The sequence below is a fragment of the Macrobrachium nipponense genome, chromosome 18 (genome assembly GCF_015104395.2).
Source record: "Macrobrachium nipponense isolate FS-2020 chromosome 18, ASM1510439v2, whole genome shotgun sequence".
NCBI classification, from domain to species: Eukaryota; Metazoa; Arthropoda; class Malacostraca; order Decapoda; family Palaemonidae; genus Macrobrachium; species Macrobrachium nipponense.
In genome coordinates this window covers 67737381-67762950 of record NC_087211.1, presented here as the reverse complement: position 1 = coordinate 67762950, position 25570 = coordinate 67737381, and positions in this window count along the sequence as shown.

Below are 25570 nucleotides of genomic sequence, written 5' to 3'. Positions count from 1 at the left end.
GAAGGATTAGTAACGGCCATTGCGATGGCAGGAATATTATGATTAGCGCACCCTCCGTAGTTTGCAGACATGTGACCCTTGCGGCCACAGTCTCGACAGAACGTGTTCCAGAACCTCTTCCGTGGCACTGGATGATAAGACCGCGATGCCCCCACAGGTTGCGAATCTGTGGAGTCACCAAGGCTGGCAGTGTGCTCTGGCACAGGTGAAGAGTCCTCTCTGGAGGCGATTTGACGTGGGGAGGTTAAGGAAACCTCCGTTGAATCACCCTCGGAACCAAGTCCGGGGTTAACTGGTGGGCTTACCTCTTCCAAAGTGGAGGAGGTAGGCGGTAAAATGGTAAGAGGCTGAGATGGTGCGGAAGAAACTTTGGGCTCTGACACTGGGTCAGGGCCAGGTTCGCAAATAGAAAGGATGTCGGGGACATCGGAGGCACTAGCCTCTGAACCTAGAATTGAGGGTTGGTTATCTGGCAGAGTGGCTGGAGCTAAGATACTCTCCTTACGGGCCTTCTCCTGCTTGATTTCGAGTTCCTTGAGAGCTAGCTCATGCTTTCTCTCTTCTTCACGTGCCTTCCTTTCTGCTTCTTTGGCTCTTCTCTGGTTTTCTCTTTCTTCCTTTTCTTGCAGGCGCGCGGCAGCCTGCTGCGCCTTTATCCACTGGTCAAGTGCTGGTCCAGTGTAACCGGCCTCCTTGCCCAGAGTTATGAGGACTCCGAGCTTCTCTAGCTCTATGGCAAAGAAGTCGCGGGAAGCAGGGGAAGACATTTCCCTTAGGCTGCAGTAGAGGCTCTGATGAAAATGAAAATAATGGCCAGGAAGGGTACTGAATGGAATGGGAGTGCCTACTGTGGAAAGCGGCACTCACTTGGAAATGGGTTCTGCGATAATGGTAAGGAAAAGTCTGAAAAGACTGGGTGCTCGGTGGCACTTTGTGAATGGCACCTTCTGATGAGGTGAAAAAATCGAATGAAGTGTGCGGCGTACGTCACACTTACGGGCGTTCCCAACTTGGGAGACGTTGGAATGGGCTACCTGTAGGTCCAATACAGGTGCACCGCGCTTATGAGGAGGCGTTCCTTTTGGACAGCACTAGTAGTGCTGGTATTGCGGCACTTCGGGAGGCGTTCCCTTGATTGGTCCGAAGGATCACTGATCCTCGTACATGGACATTAATGAATTGGGCGTTCCGTAAGGACAGACACGCAGGTTTGACAGCACTTAGGGCTGGTATTGCGGCACTTTGGGGAGGCGTTCCCTTGATTGGGTGATCCGGGATAGCGGATTCACTAATGGATTGGGCGTTCCGTAAGGACGGACACGCAGGTTGGACAGCACTTAGGGCTGGTATTGCGGCACTTCGGGAGGCGTTCCCTTGTTGAGTGTTCCGAAGGATCACTGACCCTTGCACACGGACACACTAATTACTGGGGCGTTCCGTAAGGACGGACACGCAGGTTTAATGGCTACCTGTACGGCCTGTACAGGTGCAATGGCACTTATGAGGAGGCGTTCCTTCTTGGGCACTGGTAGCGTGCTGGTGTGTCCCGGACACTACATGCAGTATACTTAAATATACTGAAGTGAAATGGCACTGCTCATGGCAGAGTGTAATGGTGGAGGAGAGAAAGTAAAAGGTGGGAGTACTTCAGCAGCCAGTCGATGGACAGTGTCAAGAATTAGTGGCACTGTAAAATGGTAAGACCTGACGTGCACTGGTGGTGGCCAGTCCTAAACTGGTAACGACTTCCCTGTCTGGAAGTAATCGAATTTTGCGTGGCACACTGTGCGGGTTGTGCTTGCGGTATACGCAAGTCTTTTGTGATAAAGAAAATGAAAAGACCACTCGGGCAACGACAGGTAATGGAAATTTTAGAAATGCTCAGTCCCTCGCTGAAGTACTCGATAAATGAAATAAATAAATGCTTGCAAACTGCAATGGACACAGGCGCGTACGTATCACGCTGTGTAAATGAAAGACACAAGAGACTAAAATAATGTTAATTCTGCATGCTATAATTACTGGTAAGATGTAGTACTCTTGGCTTCGTGAATACTGGGTTCTGGTTCTCTCTCTATCTCTCTCTCTCTCTCTCTCGGAGAGGGTGAAAAATGATATATGAATGAACTCCCTTATATTGAATTGAACTACTAATGTTAGTTTAATATGACGCAACTTGCGTTAAATTATCTACTAACGTTAACGTTTAATGAAAGAATTGCTTTTGATAACGTTTTATGAAAATGATAACGCGCTCGCGGTGAACGATTTTTACGTTAATAGTAGCGGCTTGCGCTTATGAAATGATTTGCATTTCAATATGAATTTTACAAAGACGCGTTTTACGTTAACAAGTTCTGTAATTATTCTACTTGAAGATTTACGTTAACTTTATGTAAGATTACTAGGTCCCTGTGAACAGTGAAATGACGGTAAGGATTTAAAATGAAAATGTTAGCAAACATTTGTGAATGAGGTTACGTTAAGTACGAAGGGAAATGAAACTTTCGCTCAGCGAGCGAGTGAGCGATGCGAGGTGAAACACATGAGGCGAGTTGGGTAGCGCACAGCGTGTCGTTCAAACCAGCTGATTCTCTGTAAATGCAAAGGCAATTTACAACACAAAATTCTACTTTCTTATTCAAGGCGAATTACGTTAATTTCTCTGGCAGAACGATAGATACTAGTACCGAGATTGATATTATTTACGTTAAAACTTAGAGACTTACGTTACTTTGCTTAAATTGTTTAGGTAATGCTTAAAGAGATAACAAACATGGCTGCCTCTTTGTGAGAACGAAGGTTGGTTGAGACCGCGCAGGCGCGAAGCTTAATTAAGCTGAGAGGTAAGGGGTTACCAACACTTGGAATGAAAACTAAGTTAAAATGAATACCCTAACATATCACAGACAAAAGAATTGTACACTTCTTTTGCCGTAACTATTAGTAAAACACTCCTAACTAGCTAGGCTTTTCCAACACAGCAATAACCCTGGGCAAAGCACCCTTCCTAGTTTGATCTGGTCCTTTCTGGCATCTATCTAATACACGTGCTCTGTCTCGTCCGACGAGGACAGCACAAAGTAACAGATAATTCGCGGGGCAAATTGTTTGCTCGCCGCTAAAATAAAGCTCTGGCGCGTTCGCCGTTACAATAATAAGATTTCTACCTACGCTCTTTTAACCACTTCATCAGGAAATACTTAAACGTACCTTAAGCTAACATTTGTTATAGAATAATCATATTAAAAGAATGGTATACCTTACCGTGAGTCAGTGTCTGTCTTCTTTCCCTGCAAGTGTGCTTTCTTTTGCGCTTTGAAAAACATTTACATTTGTTTTACAAGGGATAACGCGATTTACAAGCTTTTTTTTTTTTAAAGCAAGCTAGGTTCAAATCCTCGGCGAAGGTCGTCAATGTTACGTATTAGCCGGGCCTTGAGAGAGGCTATATACGTAAATGGAAATAATTGAAGGAGGACAAGTTGAAATTAATTGAACTTACCATAAAACTGATTATTAATGAATATTTCTTTAGAGGAAAAGGAAGGTCGCCAGAGACTCAGCTAAAACTTTACAGCTATTTATTTACAAAAGGCTCGTACTGGCCTGGAGAAAGGTAAATACAGCGTCCACACGTTGGGACTAATAAACTCTCACAAATGGATAATAGGCTAAAATTGGATTTGATGAAAGCTAGTCTCATAAACTTGGGTAAGGCAACACTTGTGGGCAGAGAGACATGACACGTGGCTCAGGGAATCTGGAAAAGAATCCCAGATTAGACGAGATAAAAGGAAAAAAATTACTTCTTGTTTTGATTAATTAATTCTCTAACACTGGGAAGAAGGAACTTTTAATGTTTCACTGAGGTATGCAATGACTTCATTGGTCTGGGACGATCACACAAGGGGAAGCATGCGGCCATGAGGCAGTGAGAGGGAACAAAAGGATGAGTTCCTTTTGGGTTGGAAATTGAATTAGGAAAACGAGGATCAAATAGATAATAGGTGATAAGGGACTGGCAATATGCTGTTTCACAAGACGTACCTGGATGTCGTGTTCAGTGGCTCTTTGTAGAAAAGCGTGACCTGGCTTTGTCTGAGGCCTGGGTCGATCGGTGTGCCACTCACGTCCTGGATAGGCCTAACAGGAAGGCAGGTGGTTGAACATCCGTCCGAGGTCACGTCTCGAGACGACTGGGGTGATGGCAGGCGTTTTGCTTGGGTGTTGGGAGTCAGCTTGACCCCCCACGAGCAAGGCAAATCCTGGAAACAAAACATACAGCCAGCAGAGGGGTCACAGGAAAAAGAGCTTAAGTTTATAGGTCTAAGAAGTACCAATCTGCCTACATCCTTCCCTTTTGAGATACGTCCCTAAAGCTGACAAAAGACTCTTTTCCCCCAACTTGGGAACCCCCTATCTCTGGCTAGCGGGTTTTGGGTTTCCCGCGTTTTACTAAAAATCAGATGATATTTGGAGGAAATGGCTGCCATTCTCCAAATCAAATTAATTAATTAATATCTGGGTAGACGGAACGATCTATAAACGTCACAATATATATATATATATATATATATATATACCATATATTTATATATAACCTTTATAAATATATAATTATATATATATATATATATATATATATATACCTATAATATATATATTATATAATAATATATATATCATATATATATATATATATATATACATATTATATTATATTCTAATATATATATATATATATATATATATATATATATATATATAATTCCTCACTGGAAAAATACTCTAAACTTAAAATAGACGAGTTAAATTCTCCAATGAACAAATTCAAATATTCGTCATTTCCAGTTCTTAATAAAAATACATCGCTACAAACCACATTTTTAAAAATCACTTTATGATGTTAACATGCGAATGTCTATCAAAGCACAACCCCAGGTGATTCTGCTTTGAAGGGGATTGCTTTGAAGGTATCAGAGAAAAAGCGCTTCTCTTTCTAAAGAGAAAGGACTGCACTTTCTCCCCAGAGAAAGTGAAACTACAGCTCTAGTTAACAAGAAGCTTGTGGTTTAGTCATGGTGAATAAGAAGGATTGTGGAGGAAGTTTGGGAGGTTTTTAATATTTTAAATATTATAATACTAAGAATAATAATAATAATAATTAATAATAATAATAATAATAATAAGAAATAATAATAATAAATAATAATAATAATAATTAATTTATTATTATTATTTATTACTATTATTATTATTACTTATTATTAGTATTTTATTATTTAGTTATTATTATTATTATTATTATTATTATTATTAGCGAATAACTAATACTATAATATATAATTAATAAAATATTACTATTATTATTATTATTAGTTATTGATTTATTATTATTTATTATTATTATTTTATTTTAGAATAATAATACTATAATAATAACTAAGTTATTTATTATTATTATTTTATTATTATTATTATTTTATTATTATTTATTAGTTAGTTATTATTAGTTATTAGTTATTATTATTTAACGATCTTAACAGCATTTTCAGAAACAGTACTATTAATAGTATAAATTAAACGAATAGAATATTAGCATAGCACAAATTACCACTACTACTACTACTATACTACTACTACTACTAATAATAATAATAATAATAATAATAATAAATAATAATAATAACTAATAATCAAGAACCTCGACACATTACCTAAAAACGTACCAAAATTATCACTAATAAATTAAATATGCTGTTTAACACTCACTTCCAACAAATCGTAGATATAATTTATATATAATTTTATTCCTTGTGAACTTAACCTACTTTACATAATTTTCGCTTACTCGGGGAATAAACTTACAAATTATTTTGCTGTTGTTGTTGTTTTTGTTCTTGTTCTTGTTGGGGGGACAAGAAAGCCTAAAAATGTCTGAAAAAGTGTTTCCCAACGAGTTGAAGATACATAAATTTCAGGATAGGATATCTATGATGCATTTATTACAATGAAAACATAAAAAAATGAATAATGTGCATGTTAAACAGTACAGAACAATTATAATTATTTCTAATTTAAATGTAGCGTATTTATTTTAATTTTCGTTGGCAAAACAATGCTCTATTTGACCGTAGAATTTGGCACGCGCTCTGAGTGAGCTGGAGGTCGGACCACGCTTTGTTACAACTTGTCCTGCCTAAAATAGTCATATTCATTTCACCTAAATATAAATAGCTTTGATTGGACATGTGTAACTGCTTTCAAATTTTGATAAGAAAGGAAGCAAATATTAACAGGGAACCGTAACTTTAGCTTATCAAGAAGACAAGCGAAATATAACTAATTTGTCTTCTTTTTGGCTATGTTAAAATCACATCTTTAAAGCCTTGGAATAAAGAGGAAGTCCTAAATATCCAGAGTATGTATGTGAAGGGAAATAATGCTTTATTATACTGGTCAAGTATAGGGCTCGTATTTAGCCATCTGGACCTGACTACTGTAAACACCTAAGGTCTCTAGATGAAATTTAAGTTATATAATCTGTGCACTAACTATTGTAACTCTCAATGCATTTTTTTCTCTCCAATATTTTCTCTTATTACCAGTATTATGATTACTATCTTTTATACTACCTCAGCTATTGCGTGGATAGTGCCGTTTATTCATTTTTTTTATCATGTTGTCCCATGTATCTAGATTGTGTATGTTACTGTCTGTATTTTGTATATTCCATGTATAGGGCCCTGAGCTGAAATAAAGGATATTATTATTTTTAATCTTTTTTTTTTTTTTTTTTTTTTTGGTCAATCACAGTCCTCCAATTCGACTGGGTGGTATTTATAGCGTGGGGTTCCGGGTTGCATTCTGCCTCCTTAGGAGTCCATCACTGTTCTTACTATGTGCCCCGTTCCTAGGATCATACTCTTCTGCATGAGTCCTGGAGTTAATTCAGCCTCTAGTTTTTCCAGATTATTATTATTATTATTATCATAACTGCAAAGTGGCACCACTGTCCGTTTAGACTTGGCGACTGATTTTAGTCTTTTATGATTAAGCTAATTCCTTTTCATTCTGATACATGCAGTTACGCGAACGAATTCAAGTAATATAATGAAACATTATATCAAGGGGTCGAGCTTCCCTATAGGAGAGAGAGAGAGAGAGAGAGAGAGAGAGAGAGAGAGAGAGAGAGAGAGAGAGAAACATATATTACCAACTTCTTTCAAAAGGAGTTTACTTTCGGGGATTCCCACATCAGAGAGAGAGAGAGAGAGAGAGAGAGAGAGAGAGAGAGAGAGAGAGAGAGAGAGAGAGAGAGAGAGAGAGAGAAATAAAATATTCCATCTACTTCTTTAGGAGTTTGCTTTCGGAAATTCTCACACAAAGAGGAGAGAGAGAGGGAATTTAAAATATATGCCTACTTCTTTCAAAAGGAGTTTGCTTGCGAGGATTCTCACATCAAAGAGAGAGAGAGAGAGAGAGAGAGAGAGAGAGAGAGACCCAATTCAAGAAGTAAAATCCAGAGAAGCATCTAAAAGCATCAGCCTCCACTTCAAGGACCAATTTCCTCACCCTAACTTTCACACGAAAGCATCTTTCTCGAACATCACCTCAAGAACAGCCAGAAACAATCGTCAAACTGGTCCCTTACAAAAACACCACTTCTTTCTGCTTCAAAACAAAGCCCCGCCCACTAGCCAGAGCTTGTTTTTTCCTTCTTCTTCTTCTTTTTTTTTTTTGTGCCTCCTGGAATGTCTTGAGACCTTCAACTTTAAAGGACCAGAGAACCCAGGAGATGCTTACGGCTTCAAAGGGGAGAGAAATGACCGGGCAAAGGAGAGGAAGCGCTAATTAATTTCCAGGGACGTATGGACGGGACAGAGGTGGGGGGAGGAAGGGACACTTGGTGAGGTTCCTCGTGTGATAAGCGCTTCGAGTTTTCATTTATAAAGTCATGTTCGTGAATTTGCATATTATGGTGTTGGGGGATAAGCTAAGAGCTTCATTCCAGAAGTATTTTATAAAAAATAAAAAAGGTCGCAACTGTGTTCCATGTAATGAAAGGAACATCAGTGTACGCAATTATAGTAAACAAACGTACGCCTAGACACGCACATACAAACACACACAGCATTTATAATACATATAGTATATATATAATATATATATATATATATATATGTATGTATGTAGATATGTATGTATTTGACATATATACGTACACACACTATATATATATATATAGATATATATATATATATATATAGATATATATATATATATAGATATAGTATATATACACATATATATACACATACTATATATATATAACATATAGATATATAGTATATATATAGTATATATATATATATACTATATATGTATATATATATATAGTACATATATATATAGATATATATATATATATATATATATATATATATATATATATATATATATATTATATATATATATATATATATATTCACTAGCAAGAAATCCGCTCCGCAGAGATTCTACAAGGCAAATGAACACAAGCAGAAAACTAATCATCTCTCTCAACACAAATTCTCTCTCAATTCAGACGCCGCCTCGAGCCTGAGAATGCATTATATACATAATATACTCAACCCCAATTAGCATTCATCTAGTCATGACATAATGAATATTCATCGCGTTACTTTCACAACGCAAAGCAAATATATCATAAACAGGACAAAGATCCAAATATTGCGCATAAATTAACACTGCTTAAATCATCTCTCTACGTGTTTGTGCATGTGCGCGTTTGAGCGCGCGCAAGCGTTTGTGCTGCATGTTATTTTATAAAAAAAAAAAAAACATACTTTCTTTTTGCATCCTCATTTACATTCATTTGGAAATTCACAGCTAACAGAGGGGAGTTTTAATTTTATCTTTCTTTTATATTCAGTTACTCATTCCAAAATTAAGAAAATAAGTTTTAAAGTTCTTTCTTTTCTGTGATCTTCCTCACTTTCCGCAAAAAGAAAACAAGTCCCAAACAAGTGATAATTCTTTCTAATACCTGATATATTATTTTTTTCCTCTGTCGTCAGATTACGGAAACAAGTTCTCTAAATATTAATGCAATTGCTTTGCATCTTTTATTTCAACGCGCTGACTAAAAGAGTCTTCTCCTTTGTTTAAATGCAGATTGCGATATTTTTCACTTAGCATTTTTTTCACTTTACATTTTTCGTTTTTTTTTTTTTTTTTTGCTTTATCGCGATCATTCTCAAATATATATCACCTGATTGAGAATAATGAAATATTCAACGGAGTCGTAATGTCGCCACTGAATGGTTCATTAAATCAGGGAAAATCGGATTCTGGAATAGTGGGAATTTTGGATTCCAGGTCTTGGTCATCTGGTCTCTTGGTCTTGTCAACTGTTCTCCTGTAGAATGTCAGGTTAACAAGCTATAAAAGAAGTGATAATGGTTATCTCTAACAATATTCCGTTTATAGTTTGTTTCCGGGACTTTTAAGGTCGTTATTTATAAATAAGGTCTTTATTAATGTAAACAAGGTCTTTATTTATATAAATACCATCTTTATTTATAAATACTCTCATCCCCTGAAATTCCAAATTCCTTCTTCCCAAAAGCTTCGTATTCCTTACTACTTCTCATCTGTCAAATATGCTTTTTTTTTTTTAAATAAAATTATTGTGCTGGTTTTGTCCGTCCGTCTGCACTTTTTCCTTGTCCGCACTTAGATCTTGAACACTACTGAGGATAGAGAGCTGCAAATTGGTATGTTTGATGATTGGAGGGTGAATGATCAGCACACCAATTTGCAGCGCTCTAGCCTCAGTAACTTTTAAGATCTGAGGACGGACGGACAGGCAGACAAAGCTGGCACAATAGTCTTCTTTCGCATACAACTAAAATAGTCCTCCTTCACCTACAACTAAAATAGTCTGCCTTCACATAACAACTAAAATAGTCATCCTTCACATACAACTAAATACAACTAAAATAGTCATCTTTCACATAACTAAAATAGTCATCCTTCACATACAACTAAATACAACTAAAATAGTCATCCTTCACATACAACTAAAGAACTAAAGTAGTCATCCTTAACATAACAACTAAAATAGTCATCCTTCACATAACAACTAAAATAGTCATCCTTCACATACAACTAAAATAGTCATTCTTCACATACAACTAAAATAGTCATCCTTAACATACAGATAAAATAGTCCTCCTTCACATACAACTAAAATAGTCATCCTTAACATAACAACTAATATAGTCATCCTTCACATACAACTGAAATAGTCATCCTTCACATACAGCTAAAATAGTCCTCCTTCACATACAACTAAAATAGTCATCCTTCAACATAACAACTAAAATAGTCATTCTTCACATACAACTGAAATGGTCCTCCTTCACATACAACTAAAATAGTCATGCTTCACATACAACTAAAATAGTCATCCTTAACATAACAACTAAAATAGTCATTCTTCACATACAACTAAAATAGTCATCCTTCACATCAGCTAAAATAGTCCTCCTTCACATACAACTAAAATAGTCATGCTTCACATACAACTAAAATAGTCATCCTTAACATAACAACTAAAATAGTCATCCTTCATATACAACTAAAATAGTCATCCTTAACATCAGCTAAAATAGTCCTCCTTTCACATTATACAACTAAAATAGTCATAGCCTTCACATACAACTGAAATAGTCATCATTAACAATATAACACTAATAAAATAGTCATCCTTCACATAACACAGCTGAAAAGAAAAATAGGTCCTCCGTTGCACATCCACAACATAAAAATAGTCATTGCTTCACATACAACTAAAATAGTCATCCTTAACATAACAACTAAAATAGTCATCCTTCATATACAACTAAAATAGTCATCCTTAACATAACAACTAAAATAGTCATTATCCTTGCACAATACAACTGAAATAGTCCGCCTTCACCATACAACTAAAATAGTCATGCTTCACATACACTAAAATAGTTCATCCTCAAACATAACAACTAAAATAGTCATTCTTCGGACAGTACAACTAAATAAAATAGTCATCCTTAACATAACAACTAAAATAGTCATCCTTCATATACAACTAAAATAGTCATCCTTAACATAACAACTAAAATAGTCATCCTTCACATACAACTGAAATAGTCCTCCTTCACATACAACTAAAATAGTCATGCTTCACATACAACTAAAATAGTCATCCTTCACATACAACTAAAATAGTCATCCTTCACATACAGCTAAAATAGTCCTCCTTCACATACAACTAAAATAGTCATGCTTCACATACAACTAAAATAGTCATCCTTCACATAACAACTAAAATAGTCATCCTGCACATGTACAACCGAAAGTAGTCATCCTTCACATACACTAACAAAATAGTCATGCTTGCACATACAACTAAAATAGTCATACATTGACATAACACTAAAAATAGTCATCCTTCACATACAACTAAAATAGTCCTCCTTCACATACAACTAAAATAGTCATGCTTCACATACAACTAAAATAGTCATCCTTAACATAACAACTAAAATAGTCATCCTTCACATACAACCGAAATAGTCCTCCTTCACATCCAACTAAAATAGTCATGCTTCACATACAACTAAAGATCAAAAGTCATAGCCTTAACACTGAACAACGTAAAATGAGTCATCCTTCATATACAACTAAAATAGTCATCCTTAACATAACAACTAAAATAGTCATCCTTCACATACAACTGAAATAGTCCTCCTTCACATACAACTAAAATAGTCATGCTTCACATACAACTAAAATAGTCATCCTTAACATAACAACTAAAATAGTCATGCTTCACATACAACTAAATTAGTCATCCTTAACATAACAACTAAAATAGTCATCCTTCATATACAACTAAAATAGTCATCCTTAACATAACAACTAAAATAGTCATCCTTCACATACAACTGAAATAGTCCTCCTTTCACACTCACGAACTAAAATAAAATAGTCATCGCATCACATACAAACTAAAATAGTCATCCTTCACATACAAGCTAAAATAGGTCTGTTCACATAACAAACTAAAATAGTCATGCTTCACATACAACTAAAATAGTCATCCTTCACATAACAACTAAAATAGTCATCCTTCACATACAACCGAAATAGTCATCCTTCACATACAACTAAAATAGTCATGCTTCACATACAACTAATATAGTAATCCTTAACATAACTAAAATAGTCATCCTTCACATACAGCTAAAATAGTCTGCCTTCACATACAACTAAAATAGTCATCCTTACCATAACAACTAAAATAGTCATCCTTCACCTACAACTAAAATAGCCTGCCTTCACATAACAACTAAAATAGTCATCCTTAATATAACTAAAATAGTCCTCCTTCAAATACAACTAAAATAGTCATCGTTCACATACAACTAAAATAGTCATCGTTCACATACAACTAAAATAGTCATGCTTCACATACAACTAAAATAGTCATCCTTAACATAACAACTAAAATAGTCATCCTTCACATACAACTAAAATAGACATCGTTCAAATAACAACTAAAATAGTCATCCTTCACATACAACTAAAATAGTCATCCTTCACATACAACTAAAATAGTCAATCCAAAATTAGGCATAACTAAAGAAAATAGTCTATCATCACATACAACTAAACAAAATAGACATCGTTCAAATAACAACTAAAATAGCCATCCTTCACATACAACTAAAATAGTCATCCTTCACATACAACTAAAATAGTCATCCTTAACATCACAACTAAAATAGTCATCCTTCACATACAACTAAAATAGTCATCCTTCATATAACAACTAAAATAGTCATCCTTCACATAACAACTAAAATAGAACTAAAGTAGTCATCCTTCACATAACTAAAATAGTCATCCTTAACATAACAACTAAAATAGTCATCCTTCACATACAACCAAAATAGACATCGTTCACATAACAACTAAAATAGTCATCCTTCGCATAACAACTAAAATAGTCATCCTTAACATAACAACTAAAATAGTCATCCTTCACATAATAACTAAAATAGTCATCCTTCACATAATAACTAAAATAGTCATCCTTAACATAATAACTAAAATAGTCATCCTTCACATAACAACTAAAATAGTCATCCTTCACATAACAACTAAAATAGTCATCCTTCACATAACAACTAAAATAGTCATCCTTCACATAACAACTAAAATAGTCATCCTTCACATAACAACTAAAATAGTCATCCTTCACATAATAACTAAAATAGTGACGTGAGAAAAAAAAGAAACAACAGCCGTCACTTTTCGTCAGACTCGACACTCATCCGTTAATTGCACAATGAGAAAATCTCGAGAATAATTCTATGAGATAATTATCAAAGTTCTCTCTTTCCTTCTGTCTCTCTGCTCTCGAGGCTCAAGTGCGACTCGTTTCCGCCAGGCAAACTTTTTTTTTTTTTTCTTTTCAGAAGCTGGATTACGTAACTGGCTGAAGAGTTGGTGCTGATATGCAACTTCATTTCAAAACACGAAATAGTGTTTTATATTATATGTGTGTATACGCGCATGTGCATACGTGTATATCGTGTCTATATCTACTATATATATATATATATATATATATATATATATATATATATATATTATATTTATATATATGTGTATATATATAAGTATATAGATATATATAAATATATACATATATATTCTATGCATAGTATATATATATATATATATATCTATATATATATATATATATATATATATATATATTTATACATACATACATACATACATACATACATATATATATATATATATATATATATATATATATATATATACGTATATATATACGTATATATATATATATATATATATATATATATATATATATATATATATATATACTATGGCATAGAATATATATGTATATATATATATCTATATACTATATATATACACTATAATAAATATATATATATATATATATATATATATATATATATATATATATATATTAAAACCAATAAAAAACTAATAACTAATATACAAGGGAGGATGCGATGGAGAAAAACCATTATTTCTAAACAACAGATAAATTTATAAACATACATATTGTTAAAAAGGGGAGTTGACACGATATACAATTAAGAAAATCTGTACATGCAATCACTTTCATTTTTTAAAAAAATGAGCTTTGCTACGCAAAGAAAATTATCTAAATATTTTATCTTAATAAAAGAAAAAAAAATTAATTACTCTGTTCAAGCTATTCAAGCGAGTAACTTATTCTAATCACCCAGACGATCCTCCTGGCCCAGATTTCCTTCAGAAGATCTCCCCCCTCCCCTACCCCCTACCCACCCCCCCCCCCCAGGGCTTTCCACTCGTTATTCCATCGCCTAGAATTAATGAATTTGGCAATATTTACTGAAGGGACCTTAATGCGAGATTAGCATTCGCAATGAATATTCACGCATGGAGATCTGTTTGTTTTCGCGGTATTGGGTTAGTGAAGAGGGTGCTTTTCCGTGTGAATGTGTGTGTGGGGGGGGGGGGGTGGGGTAGGTTTTAGGAAGATAAAGGTACTATAAATGGAGGCTTTTGCTTTGATGATGGTCTCTCTCTTTTTCTCTTGGTCAATACATACATACATATATATATATATATATATATATATATATATATATATATATATAGTATATATATATATATATATATATATATATATATAGATATGCGCATGTGTTGTGATTGTGTGTTCATTTATATATATATACTAATTGACCAATCCAGAGCTGCCCGGATAAACTCTGAATGACAACAAATCAACAAATAAACTCTCTCTCTCTTCTCTCTCTCATCTCTCTCTCTCTCTCTCTCTCTCCGTGTTAAGATAGTTGGCTTCAGTTACATTGCTCAGCATTTTTTGACAGTTTTATATTTTCCCCACTGCTCAACCCCTTCCCATCAGAGCTGAACTTGGACTTGAATGGCATCAAGAGTGTCACTATTCATAACTCTGAAACTCGAAAACTGAGGATTTATAATATATATATAGATATATATATATATATATATATATATATATATAAAGCCAGTGGCATTAATGGATTTACCTCTGACATACTATGTTTTTCGTCTTCGTATAATTACTCTCATGGCAATCATTTCATCTCGTCAATCTGACCATGAAAAGTAAATAAATAATATTCTCGCATCATATAAATTCCACCGGAATTAATCACAAAAAACGGTCACTTTTAATTCCTCCTTGCTTTGAGGGGATTTGAGTGACACGAGCATTGTAAAGTTGATGTCTTGTTCTGTGCAAATTACGCTTTTTGTTTTTGATATTGCATTTGGAAATAACAAAAAGATTTCCAGAATTCTCTTTTAGAAGTTATTTTCTTTATATACGCAAGTTATAGATATGTACACTAATCTATAGAAACCCACATAGGTATACACACACACACACAGAATTTTGAAAATCTTTTCGCTATTTCCAAATGCAATATCAAAAACAAAAAGCATAAATAGGCACAGAACAAGGCATCAACTTTACAATGTTCGTGTCACTCAAATCCCCTCAAAGCAAGGAGGAATTAAAAGTAACCGTTTTTTTTTTTTTTTTTGTCATTAATTCCGATGAAATTTATATGATGCGAGAATATTATTTATTTACTCGCTTTCATGGTCACATTGAAGGGATGAAATGATTCCCATGAAAGTAATTATACAAAGACTTTGAAAAACAGTATGTCAGAGGTAAATTATCTTTTTTTAATTAATGCCACTGTATTTTTTTTACTTATTCTCAGACGCGCGCACATACTCGTACATCTCTCTCTCTCTCTCTCTCTCTCTCTCTCTCTCTCTCTCTCTCTCTCTCTCTCTCTTGTAACCGGCCCACCCTCTTTTCCGCCCATATAAAGAAACCCTCTTTCTCTCTTCCCTATCCTCCTCCTTTTTGGTGGCAAAAAAAAATATTTGAATTTTTTCCAATTTTGCAAGGGCGATTGAAAAAAGCATCTCTCTCTTGCGTTTGTAAAAAAAATATCTTTCTCGTCTGTAAGGATCACTGAATAAAACCATCTCTCTCTCTCTCTCTCCTCTCTCTCTCTCTCTCTCTCTCTCTCTCTCTCTCGTTTGTGAAAATCATAGAAAAAAAATAAATATCTTTCTCGTTTGTCCTTATATTATAGTTTCTCCCTTCAATGAAAGCAACAACGGCGAACATCATTCAATTTCCACCTTTAAACATCTGCATCAAAAGAGTTACTATCGATTGCCGCGCTCTGCGAAGTAACGACACACTTCATAGGTAGGAGTTACTGTACTCTTCCCGGTAGGGAACTTTGATGAATAAGTCATAAATCACTTCTTTTTCCCTCTTTATCTTCTGATGTCGTGCACGTCACGTATATAATTGCTTCGGAGAATACTTTTACCCCCACACAGGCCGTTTTATACTTGGCACTCCTGATTTCCGGAAGTCGTAAAGGGGAAATGGTTCAGCGGAAGACGTTGCTGATTCTGAAGAGTATATTGCTACTGGTGGGTGTTAGTGGGAACCTGGGTTTTGCTTGGTTTCACAGGAAGGGCTTATCCTCAAAGATACGATTGGAACTGTCTTCGTGGGTTTTTACTGGAGAAGAATATAATTTTGTGAATGGTAAAATAGCTTACAGATATACATACATACATACATACATACATACATACATACATACATACACATTCATTATGTAACATATGTAAAGTATATATTATATTATATTACATAATGTATATACATATATTCATATATATATATATATATATATATATATATATATGTATATATACTATACATATATATATATATATATATATATATATATATATACATACACACATAACAACACACACACACACACACACACTATATATATATATATATATATATACATAAGACACACACACACATAGAACATATAATATATATATATATATATTATAGATATATATCGTGTGTGTATGTGTATGTGTGTAACCTCTTCAACGTAATATAAAAAATAAACAATATATTGCCACGAAAAAAGTCGACCAACAGAGTGCAATATCTTCCGCAATAAATAAAAAACAAATTACGAAAACTCCCTATTTTACCAAAACCAACTAAGACTGAAGGAACATAAAACGCCTAATGTGTTAAATATGATCATTACATTTTAGGTTGATCTTAATAAATGACTATGGATATGGCAACCTGTTGCAAAATATATTTATCATCTTTGAATCATTGGCAACAGAAATTATGGCAAGCAGAGGGAAAGAGATCAAAGGCATGAAACAACAAGGCGTGATCCGACCTCCAGCTTACTCGAGAAGCTTGCAAGATTTTCTCCTCGCGCATAAGTTGTAAACATTACTATATTCCTGACACAACATAAATTAAAACGTGCTAAAATCTATGGTCAAGTAGAGCCTTGTTTCACCAATTAAAATTAAATCAGATATGCTATATTTTATTAGAAATAATTTTTCTATACTGTTTAACATGCACATTATTTATCTTTCACATTTTCATTCTAATAAATTAATCATCAATACCCAATCCTAAAATACTTATATCTTTAACTCAATGTGAAACACTTTTACAGACCTCTTTTAGGCTCTTCCACAGACCTTTCCTACCCCCAACAAGATCATCAACAACAACAACAAGGTAGTTTGTAGGCTTAGCATCAATTTTGCCTATTTTAATATTTAGGGGTGAAAACTGAGGAAATAACGTGAAGGTCAACCGTCTTATCTAAAATTTATACGTGACAACAAAAGTTCTTTATTTTATACGAACATTCCTTACCAAAAAAAGAGTCACATATTTTTTAGATTGAAAATTTAAATTTTGCGAAACCCATGGTAGTATTTATAATAACAATTATATGTGACAACAAAGGTCATGTATTAAATGAAAAATTATACATAAAAACAAAGGTCACGTATTAAACGAAAAATTATACGTGAAAAAGGTCATGTATTATACGTAAAATTATACATGAAAACAAGTCACGTATTATGCGAAAAATTATATGTGAAAAGAAAGGTCACGTGTTAAAAAAAATTATACGCGAGAACAAAGGTCATATATTAAATTAAAAATTATACGTGAAAACAAAGGTCAATTATTATACGAAAAATTATACACGGAAGAAAGGTCACTTGTTAGGCGAAAAATTATACGTGAAAAGAAATGTCGAGTATTATACGAAAAATGAACGAAAAATTATGTGAAAAGTAAAGTTCCGTATTATACGAAAAATTATATTGTGGAAAAAAAGATCACGAACTAAATGAAAAATTATATGTGAAAACAAAAGTCACGTATTATATGAAAAAATATAAGTGGAAAAAAAGGTCACATATTATACAAAAAATTATACGTGGACAAAAAGGTCACGTATTATACGGAAAAATCAAATGATATTCCGAGACAAGTAATTGCCAGAAGTTACGTTTGTGAGGAAAATAAGTTTCAACGCGGCAACACTGACAAAAAAAAAAAAAAAAAAAAAAAACTGGTACTGAAATTAACGAGGAAAAGTTTGTTAAAAATATGCTAAATAAAACAAAAATTTCCTAACGTATCACAATTGTCGAAGCAGTGCAGTTATCGAGCCAAAATAATCTTTGGGTGATTAATGGTAAGCCACACTCATTAATTACACACAATGAAATCAATTAATTAACTTGAAAGACAAAAGAAATGTTTGACACAGTAGCGAAAATTACATCAGATATCAACAATTTCATAGCCTTGATGGTAAACAGACCAATTTAATGAAAGAAATAGAACCTAAAATAGAATGTAATTTAAAATACTGCAGGAATGACAACACAAACGGAAACAAAATCAACATATGAGAGAGAGAGAGAGAGAGAGAGAGAGAGAGAGAGAGAGAGAGAGAGAGAGAGAGAGCAATTCCTCCTCTATGGAGCCAAAATCTCTCCTGGATGATTAATGCTTCGAAAGGAACATAAAATATATTTCCTCGCGCCACTCGCGAGGAAAAAAACAAAACAAAAAAGACAGAATTCCGGGAGAGAAAATGACAGAAATTGCGACCGACATTACGGGGAGAACGTGGTCGCGGTTATGAGACATATGGAGGAGTTTTTTTTTTTCTATGGAGTTTTTATTGAGGAAGTTTTTTCAGTGGAGGAGTTTTTTCTATGGGGAGTTCTTTTTCTATAGGGAGTTTTTTTATGGAGGAGGTTTTTATTCTATGGAGGGGTTTTTTCAAGGTAAATATTTTCTATGGAGGAGGTTTTTTTTATCATATGGAGGGGTTTTTTTAAGGGTAGTTTTTTTACGGAGGAAGTCATTATAATATGGAGGGGTTTTTTTATGTGGAGTTTTTTTCTATGGAGGAGATTTTATTCTATGGAGGGGTTTTTTCTATGGGGAGTTTTTTTTCTGTTTTTTTTATATGGACGATGTTTTTAATCTATGGAGGGTTTTTTAAGGGGATTTTTTTCTATAGAGGAGGTATTTAAGTGGGGAGTTTTTTTTCTTTCTATGGAGGAGGTTTTTCTATGGAGGGGAGCTTTTTTTCTTTTTTTTTTCTATGGAGGAGGTTTTTCTATGGAGAGCTTTTTTCTTCTATGGAGGAGGTTTTCATTCTATAGAGGGTTTTTTTATGGGGAGTTTTTTTCTGTGGAGGAGGTTTTTCTATGGGGAGTTTTTTTTTATGGAGGAGTTTTTTTTTTTCTATGGGGAGTTTTTTTTTCTATAGAGGAGGTTTTTAATCTATGGAGGGTTTTTTAAGGAGAGTTTTTTTTTTGTATGGAGAAGGTTTTTATTCTATGGAGGAGTTTTTCAATGCAAGAGTTATTTCTACGGAGGAGGTTTTTTTTATGAAATATGTTTTCTAAGCAGGAGTATTTTTCCTATGGAGGAGGGTTTATCTATGAAGTTCTTTCCATGAAGGAGTTTTTTTATTCAGGGTATTTTCTACAGTGGAGTTTTTTCTATAGAAAGTTTTTATGGAGGAGTTTTTTTTTTCTATGGAGGCGTTTTCTCTGAGGGAAAAGTAATTAGTGGGAAAGAAGGGAGACAAGTAGTTCATCATTTCCCCTTTTTATTTCTATCTTTTTTATTTAGGCGTCTTCGAGGGCCGTTGCTATGGTGACCAGATATTGGTTCAGCTCTCAGGAGCGAAGAAATTCCTTATACCCTTCGCTCCTTGTTAAAAAAAATCCACTCTGGTTAAAAGGTGGATCCATATCAATTACACACACATATACACACATACACACACACACACGCATGCTCGCGCGCAAAATGTGCTAATGGCTATTTTCTTCTCAAAAGTTGATATTTGTTTACCATTTAAAAATGCACAGACATATTGCACATGCGTTAACAGTAATACTTATATACATTATACATATACGTACATATATATAATATATATAGATAGATGAGAAGATAGACAGATAGACAGGTATATATATAGATCTATAACTAGATAGATAGAAGGACAGATGAGTATTACTGTACATGTGATTATTTTCTCAAGAAAAAACAAATACTGACTCATTTCCTTACTCCTTTCGTCAAGAGTTTTCTAAGAAATCTAAGCAACATTCCAAAAGAATATCTGCTCTTTTATGTCCCTCAGTAGTAGCAGATGTCCTTTTCTTTTCTTTTTTCTTTTTTTTTTGTCTATGATAATATCTACGCATAGCCAATAAAAGTACGATAAATTATACCGAACAAAGTACACACATTCTAAATCTCGTCTAATATTTCATTCCCAAAATTTCCGACCGACATTTTTTAACCCCATCTTCGATGTTTCTTCTCGGTAAAAATGTTTGGAGTATGCATAATCATAGGACGACGCACCAAAAAAATAAATAAATAAAAATAAATAAACACACACACACAAAGGAATATCAGAACTATGTGGAAAACTACGGACCTTAGGGAAGTTTTATTACCATTCTTCTATATCGAATTTTTTCCCCCTTTATAGAATAGCTTTTGTTTCCGGCTCAAACCTGTCTGTCGCTTTTTACGTTAGTCAGTGTAAGAGATAAATTTTTTTTAATTTTTTTTTTAAAAAAAAAAAAAATTCCGTGCCGGCCCTTCTTGCGGGACGAGAATTCTCGGCATATGAATATTCATCAGGAATTCTGATGCTCCGTTGAACAGAGTCAATAGAAAAATGAGGAATAGGCCTTTCGAGGCTATCAAGGAGAAATTAACGTTACGTATTTCTGTTCGCTTTTTATCCAGTTCTATCGTTTCTACGGAAGGTTAAAATAAAAATAAATGCGCATCATTACGTAAAGACTCGGATTAAAGAGCCTTTGTTGGAATTCATGGAGCTTTTTTTATTCTACTCGTGTTGTTATGTCTGGTGGCCACTATAAAAAGAGAGAGAGAGAGAGAGAGAGAGAGAGAGAGAGAGAGAGAGAGAGAGACATAGACATATGACATATATACTATAATATATATATATATATATATATATAATATATATATATTTATACATATATGCACGTGTATATATATACATACGTGTGGAACTATAATACATATATAAACGTATATATATATATATATATATATATATATATAATAGATATATTATATATATATATATATATATATATATATATACACGGGGAAGCTTCTCTCTCTCTTAACGGTCAAAATGGAGAACAATGAAAACTCAATGGTGAACTACACAATAAGCCTTGAAGATCCTTCCAAAACAGAGGAGACGCAGCTGCATGAACATTATCTCACAAAATATCCCTTTACAATATTCCAAAATATCTGAATTCCTTAATAAAAACAATAGGCGCAAATATTAATCTGATTAGGTATCACACAAATACACATGACTTGGGAAGATCGTGAAGGTCATATTCCAAGATTTTACATTGACTGAAATAAAGTGGATATTATGCCCCTTTTCAGGCATTAATTATTTGCCTTAGCAACTGATTTGCAAATGCGTTGGTCGCTAGGCCCTTAATGCCTATTCATTAAAGAACTTATCACTAACACCGTAATTATTACATGCTCTCTTCATTACATATTCATTTCTAATCTACATTCAGTCCGGAGCTCTTTGTTCATTAGTTAGAGTTTCCCCATTAAGGAAAGACTTCAAATGAACTTATTTGTATCTCATTTTCTTTAGCTCATCTCTATTTGTTTTTTCGAATAAGGACAAACCTAATCAATGTGTCCCTTGAATGCATAAAACACCAATAAATTTCTTTCTTTTTACACATATAAAACTACCACAACCGTTCCTTGAATAAATATAAATAACCAATGCATTTGTTCCCTGAATGCATATAAATTCAATCAAATTGTTCCTTGAATACACAAAGTATGTTCCTTCCCTGAATCTACATAAAGCCATCACAATTGTTCCTTGAACAAATGTAACTTTGCAAGTTTGTTCCGTGAAAACATGAGCCCACTATATTCGTTACTTGATTATAAGTAAATACATTAAACATTTTCCTTGATTACATTACAAAAAGCAAAATACTTTTGTTCCTTGGAAGCACATAAACACAATATATTCAATTCTGATTTCATATAAACCCAGTAAACCTGTCCCTTAGACAAACGTAGCTGCAATATTTTCGTTCTCTGAAGACCTCTAATTCGAATATGTTTGTTCCTGAAGATAAGAAAATTTCTTTTATTCCTTAAATACGTTTTACAAAAATACGTGTCAGAGTCAGGCCTACCATCTGCCAGGCCATTTTCCACTTTTAAAGTAAGAATTAAGCGTTGCCATCTATGTATTTATGTATTACAAATAATAAAATCTATAAGCAGTGCTACCAACATTAGCAGTCAAGGTTACCATCGGTGGAAAGATTCGAATTAAAATTAGTTATAAATTACGATATAATACTAAGTAATACGGTTAAAAGCCAGTGTGACCATTACTAGAAATATTAGCATTCATAATTATTCATATATACTATTATCAACCGTGAAATACTCGTATATTCCTCTAATACTCTTCAAAGTTCAAATATTAAAGACATCATCTGACGCCATTTGCTAAATATAGCATTCAAATGTTAGCGTTTCATGTCATTCAAATTAGCGCTTGCTATTTGTGAAGCATACGCCCCTTATCACCCTTGAAGAGATACCCATTATGCTAATTTAGTTGAATAGTCTTCAAAACCAAGTCTAGCACCAAGTGGTTCATGTAAACTAAAATCTTCACTGTCAAACGTAGCACACTTATTATTAAATTTTCAGAAGTTACAACTTTTCAAAACAAAATGTTCCTCTTTGTAGATTCGTCTGAGGGGAATTTTTGCGCTCATAGCATAAAAAAGTGAGGTGTTATAAAGGTAAATTCGATGTAGAAGTTAACCAGATCATTAACCAAAGATTAATTTTTGGCGCGACGAAAATCTAACAGGAACTAAATAATGACGAAATCCTCGTTCAGTATAAGATCCAGAACACATTAACGTAAAAAAAAAAAAACTAATATCAAAAACCTGCCAACGCCTCTGAAAACAAAACAAAAAATATACAACCCAGACACTGTCTCCCCACTAGACAAAGATGTAGATAGCCGGGAAACTATGTAACGTAAAGAAAGGATGCAAGTAGCTAAGATATTTTTTTACTCTGCGCTATCTTGCTTGGGAATATTCACGTTCGTGAATCTGAACGACTGTCTTCTCTTTTTTACGAGCCCTGAATAATCAAGCGCTTCATGGGAACGCTCTTATTTCAGCCCGAAAGAGGCATACTCTCTCTCTCTCTCTCTCTCTCTCTCTCTCTCTCTCTCTCTCTCTCTCTCTCTCCTTCAAATTTAACAGAATATGCTCCATATTTTGTTACTTTGTATACTTCGCAAAGAGAGTTATCAATTACTCATTTAAATCATTTATATCTCTACGTATTAATATTTGAATATGTATATGTGTATATATATATATATATATACATAATATATATATGATATATAAATGAAAAATTGGCATCCGTACCCTCTCCTTCTCTCTATCTCTCTCTCTCTCTTCATCTATATTATATAATATAATATAATATATTATATATATATATATATATATATAATATAATACATATATATATAATATATAATATAGATAATATATAATATCTGGGTAATTAACATATGTCTCCTAAGGATATATATATATATATATATATATATATATATATATATATATATATATATAATATAACGAATTTCTAAGAATAATTCCAAATTTTTAAGCAAAATGATAAAATATCTTCAATTCCTCTGGCGACCAATAAAATTGCATTGAAACATCACAGCAGTAGAGGTGAAAATCCACGTACTACTTCTTCTAAATCGGGACAAATACGAGAGTGGGGATTATGCAATAATTCAGAAAGGTGCTAGGAACATAAATTTGAGAGAGAGAGAGAGAGAGAGAGAGAGAGAGAGAGAGAGAGAGAGAGACTACAGAAGTAGTAACAGTTTCTAAAATAACAGAGAAAATTATTCTTATAGCGAAAAACATACTGAACACGTTTAAGATGTTCTAGAACAAGAATCAGAAATGAGGATCTTAATCATTTATTTCTATCTAATCAGTAACAATTATGATTTTAAAATTGTTTCAGGAAAAAAAAATAATAAACCTTTCAGATGCTAAGTCTAAGACACGATTGTAAATTCTCAACCATATATATCTTTCCAGTTCGATGTGAGACCTCCTTAAGAAAAAGGGTACTTACATAGTACGTACATACATACATACATACATACATACATACATACATACATACATACATACATACATACATACATACATAAGTAAGTATACTGACAGATATTAAGTCACAAATCCCGCCAGTGACGAAGCACTTATAATTCCTCTTGGATGTAAGTTATTCCTAAGATATAGTGAACTGGATAACACAATATTAGTGGCTTAATATTGTGCAAATACAAATATTCACGGTGTATGTGACCAAAATAAATAATACACAAACGGTGGGACAGAAACGTGTCCTCTTATATTAAAAAAATTCCATATATATATCAGCAACATTTTGATTATATCAATAATAGTTATTTTAAATGAATGTATTAAAACTCCTTCCTTGTGCATGCAAGGTCAGGGGCGAGATTACTTCACGTGAAAAATGTAGATCTTTTGCCAAGAAGACTTCCCTTCCTGAGTTATGCAAATTTGGCATTGTCAACATATACTCTCTCTCTCTCTCTCTCTCTCTCTCTGAGATTGTCTATCCTGATCTCCTTGTGTATGTATACATACATTCATGCATATATATACATACATATACATACACAGGTGTATATATATATATATATATATTATATATAAATTATGTATGATTATATATGTATTATATGTTTGTATGTATATATCAATATATATAGATAGTAGACACACACACACACACACACACACACATATATATATATTA